The sequence below is a fragment of the Alosa sapidissima genome, chromosome 18 (genome assembly GCF_018492685.1).
Source record: "Alosa sapidissima isolate fAloSap1 chromosome 18, fAloSap1.pri, whole genome shotgun sequence".
Classification (NCBI taxonomy): Eukaryota; Metazoa; Chordata; class Actinopteri; order Clupeiformes; family Clupeidae; genus Alosa; species Alosa sapidissima.
In genome coordinates, this window is record NC_055974.1 from 29,483,892 (window position 1) to 29,497,155 (window position 13,264).

The 13,264-nt window shown below is 48.8% G+C and overlaps 1 protein-coding gene and 1 pseudogene across 50 annotated transcripts in view; one reads left to right on the top strand and one right to left on the bottom strand.

The window, feature by feature from the left end:
* Nucleotides 1-13,264, bottom strand: part of LOC121689800 (protein NLRC5-like) — a 187,196-nt gene that overhangs the window by 49,132 nt on the left and 124,800 nt on the right. The gene's annotated exons all lie outside the window — the stretch shown is intronic.
* On the top strand, nt 88-5,076 carry LOC121689836 (annotated as a pseudogene).

Genomic DNA, 13,264 nt, shown 5'->3' on the forward strand with positions numbered 1-13,264 from the left:
ATGGAGAAGGTGAAGAGCTTGATCCAGGAAGCAGGTGCTGGAAACGCTTGGATTGGGCTGAAGCAGGGAAGCAGTCCTAAGTGGCAGTGGTCTCTGGCTGGCAGGGATTTCTACAGAGAGAATGAATCAGAGTTCAGGAACTGGGATTCAGGCCAACCAGGTGGAGGAGTTGCTGAAGAGTGTGTGAATATGATAGCAAATGGACAATGGCATGATGTCGGGTGTAGCTCCAGCTTTCCCTTCATCTGCTATGATGGTGAGAATCTAACTCCTTTCATTCAGAACAAGATTATTCATTAACTCAGCAACACATGCATCTAAACTGTGCAGATCTACAAATCAGTGTGTAATGACCTCATGTACACTGACATTAGTTCAGACTCATTCATGAATACATGCAGCCACACTGTACAACTAAACAGTCTCACACTAGTTCAGACTGTAAAGCTGTGCTGATTCCCAGTTAACCATGACCCATGCATTACCACAGGGGGAAACTCCACACATCCCTATGTGCTGGTTACTGAGGGGAAGAACTGGGCAGATGCTCAGAGATACTGCAGAGAGAAACACACAGACCTGGCCAGTGTGAGGAATCAGACAGAGAACGACCAGATAAAGGATGTTAGAGGAAATAATCCAGGTATAGCCTGGATCGGCCTGTTCAGAGATGCCTGGGAGTGGTCAGATGGCAGCAGCTCCTCATTCCGCCACTGGAACACTGGACAACCCGATAATGGTGGTGTAGCGTGCACTGAAATTAAAAATGGTCAGTGGAATGATGCAGGCTGTCATCATCAAATTAACTTCACCTGCTATGAAGGTGAGTCACCTCTGTAATGGTGGTACTAGCTCCTAATGGTGGTCCTCTCTGTGATGGTGCTGTCTCTGTAATGGTGGTACTAGCTCCTAATGGTGGTCCTCCTCTCTGTGATGGTGCTGTCTCTGTAATGGTGGTACTAGCTCCTAATGGTGGTCCTCTCTGTGATGGTGCTGTCTCTGTAATGGTGGTACTAGCTCCTAATAGTCCTCTCTGTGATGGTGCTGTCTCTGTAATGGTGGTACTAGCTCATAATGGTGGTGCTAGCTCTCTGTAATGGTGGTACTAGCTCCTAATGGTGGTCCTCTCTGTGATGGTGCTGTCTCTGTAATGGTGGTACTAGCTCCTAATGGTGGTCCTCTCTGTGATGGTGCTGTCTCTGTAATGGTGGTACTAGCTCCTAATGGTGGTCCTCTCTGTGATGGTGCTGTCTCTGTAATAGTGGTACTAGATCCTAATGGTGGTCCTCCTCTCTGTGATGGTGCTGTCTCTGTAATGGTGGTACTAGCTCCTAATGGTCCTCTCTGTGATGGTGCTGTCTCTGTAATGGTGGTACTAGCTCCTAATGACGTCCTCTCTGTGATGGTGCTGTCTCTGTAATGGTGGTACTAGCTCATAATGGTGGTGCTAGCTCTCTGTAATGGTGGTACTAGCTCCTAATGGTGTTCCTCTCTGTGATGGTGCTGTCTCTGTAATGGTGGTACTAGCTCCTAGTGACGTCCTCTCTGTGATGGTGGCCACTCACACTCACGCACATTTAGTTGCTGCAGATAAAATGAGAATCTCAGAAGGACTCCAGCACTGAGCAGGAATCAGTTTTCTCTCTCTGTATTCCCCCTCCAGACAACCTGGTTCTGGTCCGTGAGAATAAGACCTGGAGAGAGGCGCTGCAGTACTGCCGAGAGCACCATGTGGACCTGGTGTCTGTGACGTCCGAGCGGGTCCAGCGCTGGGTGAGGGCGCGGGCTAAAGGAGCCTCCACTGCTCACGTGTGGCCTGCTCCACTCCTACGGCGTGGGCTGGTACTGGGTCTGTGGACAGACCGTCTGCTACAGAAACTGGACCCAAGGGCACGAGCAAGAGGGGTCCTTCCAACAAAGAGTCGGGGCAGTGGAGTCTGGAGGGGGGCTGTGGGTCAGCAACCTGACTAAGACCGACAAACTCAACTTCATCTGCACCACTATGGGTGAGTCTGTCTCTGCTCTGTTCTGGACTGAAAGAGAACCTTCAGTGGAGGAAATGTGTACTGGACAATTCCATGCAAAGGTCATCCTTACCATGGAAAAAAAAAGTTGTGAAAACGCAAATAGAACTGTTGTTAAAATCTTCATTTAGGTCTATATTTTATTGTTTGTAAATGATCTGATTGAATTTGATGGAGAATTACACTCTTTTTACATCATAAATATGGTGTGTAACCATACAGAAACAAAATTTTTCACATGGTAATATTATACATATTTAAAAAGTGGATAAATGGACTCAAGGTTCAAACAAATTGTATCCTTTGACAAATTCCAGATTGACAAGGGAATGGTAGAGCAATGTCTATGCTCAGCTTGCCTTTAAGAGCACAACTCCTTACATTTGTAAGGCTTTTGTTTTTAAGTCAGCAAGTTCCATGGCCATGTCACATCCATAACGTTTTATAAGAAAAGTTTATGCTACACATACAGTGTTGATGCGACAATGTCCATAGTGTCTGTGCAAAGCTGATTTATATAAATGTAAAGTGTGGGGAACAAATTGTGCCCCTTTCTTACTTTTAAAACCTTTAATGGTGCGTTATAGATGTGACGTTATGGATGTTACATAATGTGACTTTACAAGACTGGAGACTTTATTTTAATAAACGTCTGTTCTGGTGGCATGTCAGTTTCAACGCATTTCACCTTAGTGTTTACAATTGACATTTCAAAGATTATTAGGTTGATCAAAACCACAGGGAGGCCTTGCCTAAGCATTAGCAAAACAAACATAATATTAAAATACCTCCAGTGATAAGCCTAGCCATAGCCTATTTTCAAGTGGCCTACTAAAAATCTGAAAATCTGAGCGATTATCTTCCCGTAACTGTCATACTGTTGTTGTACAGTAACTGGATTATCGTGTTAGCTGGTGAAGATGGCTGACTTTGCAGCTGGAGTTAACATAGCAACCTCCTTCTGTTGCAGATCTGTTCAGCCTGCCGCTCAGGTCTGCTTAACACAGTTTAATTTTAAATGTGACGCGATATGCCAGCATTTGAAGTGTCAGGTCCTCTGTAGCTAATACCCACAGAGTAACATGAGTAACGGCAGCAATAAACTAGATGTACCGCATAGCGGTACAAAATATGACCGCCTCTCCTGCACATTCTCTTCACAAAAATAAACCACACTTGTCAATTTGTCTCCATCTCCTACTCCTGCAACTCATGTGCATGTAAATGAGTGTGTGCATATGTGAGTTTGCTTTTGTTTATAAGAGTGTGTGGGTGTGTGTGTGTGTGTGTGTGTCTGTGTGTGTGTCTGTGTGTGTGCATGTGCGTATGCGTGCCTGTGTGTATTGTGTGTTTGCATGCGCACATGCATATGTGTGCCTGTGTGTGTGTGTTTATGTGTGTGCATTTGTGTGGGTGGGTGTTTGTGCATGTGTGTGTGCTTGCCTGTCTGTATGTGTTTATGTGTGTGTGTGCTTGCCTGTCTGTATGTGTGCGACTGTGTGTGTGTGTGTGTGTGTGTGTGCACGCACGTGTGCGTGCATGTACTTTATGTGTGCAAATCACAAATGAGTGGGTATGGGCTAGGTTGATGCGGGCTCTTGAGACTAACATACCATACATTTTGTCATTTTGGGTGCAACGGTTCAGGTAGGGCTAGTCATTTAACCTAGCGCGGTGGGGGAGTGGCCACCAAATTTCATGTTCCCTGGTGTTTCAGTAACCCGGGAATCACTGACCAAAATTGATGACGGTAAAAGAAAAAAATAAATTTATTTTTTATATTTTAAATGACTTGTTGTCCTGATTCTTCCTGTGGATCTTAGTGGGCACTGAGGAAGCAATAATTTCATCGCTAGTTTTTCATGATTACTATTTCAATTGTTTCATATCAAAATGCACTAATGTGTTTTATGTAGTTTGTCGAGGACTGGTTCAGACACGTCACATCCATAACGTGAAACCGTCACATCCATAACGCCAGTTTTTCCTACATAATGCATTAGGAAAATGACACATAGTTTCAAAAACACTTTTTGTGTTCATTCAAGTCTCCTTCATGCTACATATATCATAGTTTCGGCAGTTTCCTTTAAAATTCACAGAGTTTGTAGAAAACCTGTAATCTCTCACAAAAGTGTGTCTATTTCATGTCACATCCATAACGCTGATAAAATGTCTTGTATTCTTAGGATGAAAATTATTATATGAAATTTGAGGATTTCTCAGTATTCAGAGGACAGAGGTTACATTAAAAGTTATGCAAATTAATTCACTGATACTAATGTTGCCCCCACTCTAAGGCATTTTGTTTACCAATATGAGTCCAATTGTCACATCCATAACGCTGGAACTGCCCAGTTACATTGTGTAGCTTTAACTTCAGTCTAATTGTGTGTGTGTGTGTGTGTGTGTGTGCGTGTGTGTTCACGTCCTCTTACAGAGCAGTGTGGCTGAATCCTCCTCAGTCCAGAGCAGCCTTGGAGAAACTTCTCAGGGTCCTCCAGCTCCCATTCATGTTCACCACTCATTTAATCATACACAACTACACAACTACTCTCACATTCACTACATATATTACTATTACCATCATACACCACTCATTTAATCATACACAACTACACAACTACTCTCACATTCACTACATATATTACTATTACCATCATACACCACTCATTTAATCATACACAACTACACAACTACTCTCACACTCACTACATATATTACTATTACCATCATACACCACTCATTTAATCATACGCAACTACACAACTACACAACTACTCTCACATTCACTACATATATTACTATTACCATCATACACCACTCATTTAATCATACACAACTACACTACTCTCACACTCACTACATATGTTACTATTACCATCATACACCACTCATTTAATCATACGCAACTACACAACTACTCTCACATTCACTACATATGTTACTATTACCATCATACACCACTCATTTAATCATACGCAACTACACTACTCTCACACTCACTACATATGTTACTATTACATTATATTTACTCTTCCAGTGTGATAATAAGTCAATAAATTGATAAATACATTGATATAGTTTAATACTGTAATTTTAATGTGTTGTGTACAGTTTGTCAACTTACAGTACAGTTTGTCAACTTTTAAAGTGTAATTCTGTGCTGAATGTTAGCTGTTCCTGACATGGCTATTTCTGATTAGTATGATTTCTGATATGTAGAATCTGCAGATGGGCTACTATGCTACTATATAATACTATGCTACTATATAATAAAAATGAATTTGATCAGCATGATGGTTGGTCTATTTTCTTGTGCATGCTGTGTTTATAACAACCAAGGGTCTATTTGTGGATGATAACAGGTGTACATTTTCATTTGGGACCCAATGAAACATTTTGGGATAAAACTGTATCCCAAACTGTAAAAAAGTATTTTTTCATAGTCAGAGCCATACATCATTTGAGAAACAGGAACACAGTTGAACTAAAGGAACATGGTTAAGTCACAGGGACACAGTTGAACTAAACAAGACAATAATATAAATGCATAACACGATTGCATATAATTACACAGAGGCTCCCTGAGCAGTGAGGGTGAGTCACAGACAGTACACCCTCTAGCGCCACCAGCTGGTGGAAGTAGAAACTGCAGAGGCTCTCCCTGAAGTAGAGAGAGCACAGATTCCACCCATCAAAGTGTCCCCACTGACAGAAGTCCCCACGCAGAATCTGCTGCACTACAAATGGCTCAAGAGCAGCTCCAGCAGGTCCACTGAGAGAAGGCTCAGGACAATAATTATGAAGTGGATTATGTAATTCCACATACCGGTACAAAGATTAAGTTAACATGCATCTACTGCAGCCTGACCATGCCACTTTACATGTTATATTTCGTGATTGTATAGCACCTTGAGGAGGCTGCGGTCCTTCAATGTGTGCAGCAAGCTCCTCAGGATGTTCTATCAGTCTGTTGTGGCCAGCGCCCTCTTCTATGCAGTAATGTGCTGGGGAGGAAGCACAAAGAAGAAGGATTCTGGGCGAATTGACAGGCTGGTAAGGAAGGCTGGCTCTGTAGTGGGAGCTGAACTGGAGTGCATCACTTCAATATCTGACAAAAGGACCCTAAACAAACTGATCAACATCTTGGACAATGAATGTCATCCACTCTACAGCACAATCAAAAACCAAAAGAGCTTGATCAGCTGGAGACTTCGCTCACTGCCATGCACAACTGAAAGGCTGAGGAAGTCATTTGTTCCTAGGGCCATTGAACTGTACAATGCCTCACTAAAGGGAAGAGGAGAGATAGACTTCTCTGCTTAGTCTGTCTGCCTCTCCACCCTCTCCATGTCCATGTTTTTTTGAGTACTGACTGCCCACTACTGCTTACTACTGTTTTACTACTGTTCTACTATTGTACACAGCCTAATGTTTTCTCTACTGTTTTACTGCTACACTGTTTTTTTCATGCTATATTAGCACACATGATCAATGGCTGCGGTAAGGCTTCTGATACAATACTGAATGAATGAATGGCTATAACCCTATTACCTCAACCTGTCTTTGCACTGAAATAGTTTTTTATTTTACCTTGTCTACATTACGCTTTACTCCCCTATTTGTCTATATTATTTATGCTGGTCTCTAGACCTTACTCTTGCACTGTTGGACTACTTTTTGCACCTTCACCATGACACTCACTCACTCTCTTGAGCACCTTGCCAGGCACACATAACTAAGGACTATGGCTGGACTACTGTTTGCACATTGGACTTTCTTAATTTAACTTATATAGTGTATTTAGTCTTTGGCTGGACTACTGTTTGCACCTTCACCATGACACTCACTCCCTTTAGCACATCACCAGTCCTGGCCCTGTCACTACAAGCGTCTTATGCTTGATCACCCTCAAACACATTGGACTTTCTTAATTTATATAATAATAAAGTTCCCTTGGCTTTTGGAAATAAAATAGCCGCACATCATCACATACCCTAGAGATTAGCATTGTTCTGCCTCCCAGGCAGTTTTGAAGTTTGGGTGTTTTAGCGCCCCCCTGTTTGGTATTGTGGTCAAATGTGGTAATGCAGCAGGAAGTTAAGATTTAGGGAAAAAGCAAACAGGAGGTAGTTTTAACACATGTTCCTGCCAGTTAATAAAGAGGTCAGCAGATCATGGAGCGGTCTTCTCATCCGTCACCATCTGTTTGTTTTGAGCCATAGAAAGCATCGGGCAAGCAAGGGGCCAGTCGATCACGGTGGAGAGCCACAACTCTCCGACGCTTAATCAGTCTCACACGATAGACCACATCAGACAGCTTCTCTAAGACATCGCACGGTCCGACACACTGGCTAATGAGTTTCGGGGAAATGCCTTTCTTTCTCTCCGGGCAGTACACCCAAACTTTATCGCCGGGCTGGAACTCCTGGCCGCGACAGCGCGTATCATAAGCACGCTTTTGACGTATATCAGCTTCACTCATGGCCTGCCTGGCCAACTCGGTCTCTCGCGTAGCTGCTTGTAGTATTCCAGCCCTGGCTTACCTCCAATCTCCGCTTCCGGAGGCGAACCGAACACAAAGTCCATTGGCGTGCGTAGCTCTCGCCCGAACATCAGAGCTGCCGGTGTGCATTTCGTTGACTCTTGCACCGCTGTGCGATATGCCCAGAGCACCAGGGGCAAGTGTAAGTCCCAGTCCTTTTGTCGGCGGTCGGCCAATATGGCCAGCTGCACTGCTAGAGTCCGATTAAACCGCTCCACCAGCCCGTCGCTTTGTGGATGCAGAGGTGTCGTTCTCGTTTTCCGGATGCCCATGCGCTGGCAAACCTCAGCAAACACCTCTGCCTCGAAATTCCGCCCTTGGTCGCTGTGGAGCTCTTCCGGTGCCCCAAACTGGCAGAACATCTCAGTGACCAGTCTGTCCGCTGTCGTGTGGGCGCTCTGATCTGGCACCGCATACGCCTCCGGCCACTTAGTGAAATAGTCCATGGCCACGAGCACGCAGCGATTTTCTCTGTGACTGGCAGTGGGCCCATGACATCGACGGCTACCCGCTCCATGGGAGCCCCGACTGCGTATTGCTACAGCGGAGCGTGCGAGCATCGCGTGGGGCCCTTCTTCGCTGTGCAGGCGTCACAGCAGTGAACATGCAGTTCAACGTCCAGCCTGCATCCCGGCCAATAGAAGTGGCCTCTCAGCCGACGAAGAGTCTTTGCAATGCTGAAAAGAGCCGCCCCCACTGCCCCATGCACATGTTCCAGCACACAGGCTCGTAATCCAGCAGGAACCAGCAACTGGAAAATGTCAGATTGCCTATCGGGAGCTCGCCAGTGTCTATACAACAGTCCTTGACGTGCTACTATTCCCGGCCACTGTGAATAAATCGCTTTGGTCTCTGGATCGAGTGCTGATACGTCAGTCCATGGCGGTCGCTGACCGCCTTCCGGATCTCCTCCCTCGACATCACGTCCACCGGCGACTGCGCGTCCGTGGCCCCAGCTGCCGCTCTGCAGTGCTGCGTTGTGGCGTTGGGCTGCGGTGCATTGTCTCCGGTCTCTCGATCACTGTAGCTGATAGCGGAAGGCGGCGAGACGACCTTGGGGTGCTGTTGGCGAGCGTTCACTCTCGCTGGCGTGAAGCTGGCGAGCATTGGCTCACTCAATGGCGTGCTGTTGGTGAGCGTTGACCCTCTCGTTGGCGCGACGCTGGCTAGCGTTGAAAACAGCGACTCTCTCTCTCTCTGCCAGCGGTGATGCAGCCTGTAGCCGACGAGCGGGCTCCGGTTGAGCCGCGGCCAGGCTCCTCTCCTCCCTCCGGTGGCAGTGTTGGCACTGGTCTGCTGCACACGGACGCCTGGACTTGGCGTTGCGTTGCCGTGAAGGCGACCCGCCCGGTGTCGAATCTCCATGTCGTAGTCCTGGAGCGCCTTCAACCAGCGAGCCAGCTGGCCCTCTGGTTCTTTGAAGTTCAGCAGCCAGGTGAGCGACGCGTGGTCCGTTCTCAGCAGGAACCGTTTGCCGTAGAGGTAGGTTCGGAAATGGCGCACTGCCACCACCACAGCCAACAGTTCTCTGCGTGTCACGCAGTAATTCTTCTCCGCTCGGTCCAGTGAGCGGCTGAAGTATGCGACCACTTGCTCGCCCTGCTCGCCTGCTTGTGAGAGGACGGCGCCGACGCCCACGTCGCTGGCGTCGGTGTCCAGGATAAACGGCAGTCGAGGGTCAGGGAAGGCGAGCACCGGGGCCTCGCATAGCGCCCTCCGCAGCCGCCGGAATGCCGCGTCGCACTCTCGTGTCCACTCGAAGAGCTGGCCTTTGTGTGTCAATCGATGCAGCGGGCTGGCGACTGTAGCAAAGTCCCGAATGAAGCACCGCTAATATGACGCCAGGCCCAGGAAGCTCCGCAGCTCAGCACCGTCGCGTGGAACAGGCCAACGTCTCACCGTCTCCACCTTAGCTGGGTCGGTGGCCACTCCGGCAGCCCCCACGACATGGCCCAGGAACCCGGTTTGCCTCCGGAACAGGTGGCACTTTTTCGAGCCCAGCACCTCGTATGACGTCGAACACCTTCTCCAGATTTCCTATGGCACCGGTGAAGTCTGTTGCATGACACAGGATGTCGTCCAGGTAATCCACGCAGCATGTTCGTGGAATGCCCGCCAGGACACGCTCCATCAGCCGCTCAAAGTTCGCTGGCCCGTTGCATAGGCCGAACGGAAGTACCCGGAACTGCCACAGCCCTTGCCCGATGGTAAACGCTGTCTTCGGCCGAGCTTCCGGGGCTAACTCAATCTGCCAGTAGCCACTGCGTAAGTCCAGCGAGCTAAACCAGCAGGAGCGGGCAATGCTGTCCAGCGCATCGTCAATGCGGGGGAGCGGGTAGGAGTCTTTCCGGGTTACCTGGTTGAGGCGTCTGTAGTCAACACAGAACCGCCACGAGCTGTCCTTCTTCCGGACGAGTACAGCCGGCGCAGCCCAGGGACTACTGCTTGGCTCTATCACTCCTGCCGCGGCCATTTCCTTGATCTTTTCTTCAGCTGCTTGTCGTTTGGCGAACGGTAAGCGATGAGGCTGAAGTCGCATGGGCCGGGCATTTCCGGTGTCGATATCGTGTTGGACCAGGCTCGTTCGGGTGCAGTCCTCATCTCTTGCGGCGAAGATGTCGGTGTACGCTGCTAGTAGTCTCCGCACCTGGCTACCCTGTGCTTCACTCAGCCCCTCACAGCTACGAGTGCAGAGTTCATTTACGGCTTGCTTTGTCTCTACAGAGGGCCGCGCTCTCTGAGCGGAGAATGGTGTTTGCTCAACCCGCTCTCTTGGCTCCTCCCGCGTGAGCTGAGCAGTGGCGGCCTCAGTGAGCGGACCTGGATGAGACCTGTTGTTTTCACGGGCTTGAGTTTCGCGGGCTTGTGTGGGGAGGGGCGGTCTGGGATGACGAGTACTCTTTGCGAGTTCGCTTCCTGCGGACTTGTGTGGAGTGAGTTGGAGAGTTCTTCGTCGCGCCAGCTCTCCGCACTTCATGCTGTTTTCCCCGCCGTGTGCAACACTACGCTGCTCGTCCCCAAGTGTAGTGTGAACCAGGAAATGTCCACCACAGCCCCCCATTTCTCTAGCACGTCCAGGCCGAGAATGCAATCATCCTGAATGCTAGCCAACCAAAGCCGGCGGTTCGCCGTCTCACCGTTGATGCACACGCACACCACTTTTTGTCCATATAGTTCCGCTCGCTCTCCGGTAACTGTGGTGATGCGTGTTTTTGTCTCTTCCCAGCCTCTGGGTCTGGCTACCAGCGTGCCGGGTAAGAGACCGGGGCGCACAAGCGAGATGGTGGAGCCAGTATCGATCAAGGCGCGAGTCCCGTCTAGCGTGCAGTCCACATACAGTCCTCTGGTTTGCCCGAGCCGGCCCAGCCGTATGCAGTCCATAGCCCCTCCCGCCGTGCCACCTTCTTTTAGTAACTGGGGCGCGAGCGTGAGGGGTGCCGGGGCTGGGCAGTACCATGCGATGTGTCCCGGCTCGTCACACCGGTGGTATCCGTCTCCGCTGGCCAGCCTCTTCCACTCGCGTGGGCGGCGTTGTGGTGGCTGTGCCGTGGTCTGCCGCGTCACCTCCAGTTCCTCCCCGTCTTCCTCCATCGATGTCTGGCGTACGCAATGCCTCGACTCTGTTGTGCGGAAGATGTTTTCCACCCGTTTGGCTTCCGCGAGGGCCACGGACAGCGAGCTGGGGGCGCTCAGGCGAAGGTGTTCTTTTAGCCGCTCTGGGTGGATGCCTCGCACGAACGCTTCCAGTGCCATCTCTTCATGTAGACCCTGGCTGTACGTTGGGTAGCCCCGCCGGGCATACAGCTGCAGGTCAGCCGCGAACTTGCCCAGTCTCTCGTCCTTGTGCCGCCGTCTGGAAGCTAGTTGTTCTCTGGCGTCGCTGATGAAGATTCTCTGGCCGAATCGTCGTTGCAGAGCTGCTTCGATTGCGGTCCAGCTTACTTGCTCCGCCGGTGGCAGGTCTTCTAATACTTGTAGCGCTTCCCCCTCCAGAGCCAACGCCACCTGTACGCCTGTTCTCTTCGCCAACCAGCCATTCAGCTCGGCTGCTAGCCGGACCTGTTCCAGGTATGTCACCAGCGGCCTTTCGCCATTGCAGTGGGGCAACTTTACGCTGGGCCGCCCTTCTACCGCCGCCGTCGCACCGGGGACCGGCCGGTTTCCATCGCTCCCGTGTGGAGCGGGTTCAAGTGGCAGGATGCTGCCATCAGCCCGGTTCGTTCCCTCCTGTGGCCGGGGGCGGGTCTCTTCCGTCACGGTCCCGCTGCAGGCTGGCTCCGTCTGCTGGGCCCAGCAGGTGGCCATGGGCGAGCGCGCTGTCGAAGAGCCGTCTTGGTAGGAAACTCATCATCGCCAGGGCATCAGTCGCAGCTTTCTCCTCCCGTCCAGTAGGGGTCGGCATCCCACTTCTGACACCAATGTAACAAACTGCACAGTTGTCTTAGAATGGCTTTTATTGGTTACGCACCAAAACACACAAACGCATAATGCCGGGCCAGACCTGGCCCTTATGCTCCAGCACTAAACATCTATGTGAGGCTGTATCTACAACACACAATAGTTAGACCCGGTTATGAACACTGTTATCAACTATAAACATAAACACGACAGTCAGGACGCACAACATTGGTAACTTGCATGGTTAACATTAACATTCAACATAACACATCAACCGAACAGCATTATGGGAGCACAGTCATGAACAGCTAGGCTCAGATCATTACATTATAATTCATGTAAGTTTGGCTCAATATTCATTCTTTAGTAATATATAAAATATATAAGAAATTCATTCGGCTTTATCTCTGTATTATTTCAGTTTTACACCTTGTCTGACAACAAAGAGTCTTCAGTAAACTTGGAGCTTGAGACGCTACATCCTGATTCTCGCGTTATCATTCAGGGAGTTTGGCTGGCTGTCTAATTTTGGTTATGCACACCATTAGGAGGGCAGTATACTTCAGTTAGTCTATTAGCTGGTTTGATTTGCATTGAGCTCAATATACATAAAAATAAAACCATGCCAATTAGAGTGTTGTGCATTAGATTGTGTGTGTGAGTTTGTGGGCTTGAGTTCATGTATGCGTGTGTGTGTGAGAGTGTGTGTGTAAGCAGCGGGTCCAGGATGGAGGGCATCACCCAGCCTCTGTCCCGTTGGTGGGCACCCTGCGCCCGCAGCGCCCAGATCACCGTGGGCAACCCCACACACAGCCCCGGGATCACCACCACCACCGTATTACTGATGCTCATGTGCTTGCTGCCATGGAGACAGTTCTCACTTTAGAACAGGGAGCCCATCTCCCACTTGTACAGAGCTGTGTGGCACAGCATCCTGGGAAGTGACATATTGTGCTGAAGTTTGGCCATATGAATACTTATTCTACAACTATTCTGCTGTTATTACATTACATTACATTTGGCTGACGCATTTTTAACCAAAGCGACTAACAACATGGTAACAGTTAAGTTTTAAAGCAATTCTCTCAACAATTTTAGGACAATTTAAAAACGGTAGAGTACAGTAAGAATAAGTGCATCAGTGAGTGCTGTTTTTAACAGTTGAGTCACAGTTCAAGACGGCTGGTAAGTGCTAGGATCAGCAAGACTTGTTGTAAGTGGTGCTATGAGAGGATATGTTCTGAACAACAGATGAGAAAAGATTGGATTGTTAGCCTAACATTAAGAGGCTATA